We start from the raw sequence: 1,422 nt of genomic DNA on the forward strand, positions 1-1,422 counted from the left end.
TGAATGTTTGGCTAGCACTTATAAAAGTGGCTGTTTGAAGGGTAAATTACCAAAAAGGACAATGTATTATAAGGGAGTTTATTTCATACTTAATTAAAAATCAACTATGTCATATACTTACTAAATAATAATAATAATAAAAAAATATATTATTGGTATTATTCTAATAATGTTTGGGCAATTTTTCTTTTTTAGTGTCATAATTATTTGTTATTACCATTAATGACTTCTTATTAATATTAATTAATCTAAATAATTTTCATCATCATGAAGCACAAAATGAAAATGTAAAAAGATGATAAAATATACACCAATAATCCAAATTTAAATTATACTACATAAAAATGTAAAAACATATAAAATACATATCAATAACCCAATTTTAAATTGTACAACACAAAAATGTAAAAAAGATGATAAAATACATACCAATAACCCAAGTTTAAATTGTACTACATGATATTATAAATAAATAAATAAAAAAGACAACTACTAATTATTATCCCCCCAAATGGAATTAGCAATGGAATCACGAAGAACCACCATCGCAGGGTTTGTTAAAGATCCTGAGTTCTGCTCATAACTGCTACCTGCTTCACTATTATGTTCTCTTCTGGAAATTGAATCTTGATTGGCGTTTATGAAGCCCCTATCATCCCCATCATTTAGTCTAACAAAATTATGAAGAACCATAGTAGCAGATACAATAAGTATTTGAATATGGAATGGAAAAGATGGCATGTTTCTGATAATTCTCTATTTATTCTTCCACACACCAAAAGTGCGCTCAATCACACATCGAAGAGATGAGTGAGCATGATTAAATTTTTCATGTCTAGTTCTAGGGCTTCCACCTCTCCTTCGAAAGTCTTGAAGATGGTAAGATATCCCCTTGTATGGTGCCAAATAGCCTTTCATCATTGGGTATCCAGAATCAACTACATAATATTTCCCTAGAAAAAAAAATTCAATTGTATTAACACACTCACACAATATGTCATTATAATGAACAATTGATTAATCAATTACAAACCTGGTGGTGGGTGCGGAAAGTTGTTACTTTCTTTACGAATAGTATCAAGAAAAATGTGAGTGTCGTGTGCTGCACCTTCCCATCCAGGCAAAACAAATGTGAATAACATATCAAAGTCACATGCAGCCATCACATTTTGGGTTGGATATCCCTTTCTTCCATAGTATGGAATAGACTTATCAGTAGGTACAACCGCTGTCACATGTGTGCCATCAATTGCACCGATGCAATCCTAATGAGCAATATTAATAGTTTTCAGTTCCACATGCATTGTATTATCTTAAAGACAATAACACTTATTCAAATATACAATAGTACACATACTTTGAAATGTGGCCAATAAATTGGATGGTCTTGTATTTTGGTTGGAACTTCACTAAAAGTTGGAT

At 30.8% G+C, this 1,422-nt stretch overlaps 1 long non-coding RNA gene across 1 annotated transcript; it reads right to left on the reverse strand.

The window, feature by feature from the left end:
* Positions 1-304: 304 nt before the first annotated feature.
* LOC112017522 (uncharacterized) lies at positions 305-1,422 on the reverse strand. Its single transcript, XR_010625095.1, has 3 exons — positions 1,358-1,422; positions 1,034-1,265; positions 305-953 (listed from the first exon to the last, which is right to left on the reverse strand). It is a non-coding gene; the product is annotated as an uncharacterized LOC112017522 (long non-coding RNA).

Source organism: Quercus suber, unplaced genomic scaffold (assembly GCF_002906115.3).
Source record: "Quercus suber isolate HL8 unplaced genomic scaffold, Cork oak 2.0 scaffold_526, whole genome shotgun sequence".
NCBI lineage: Eukaryota > Viridiplantae > Streptophyta > Magnoliopsida > Fagales > Fagaceae > Quercus > Quercus suber.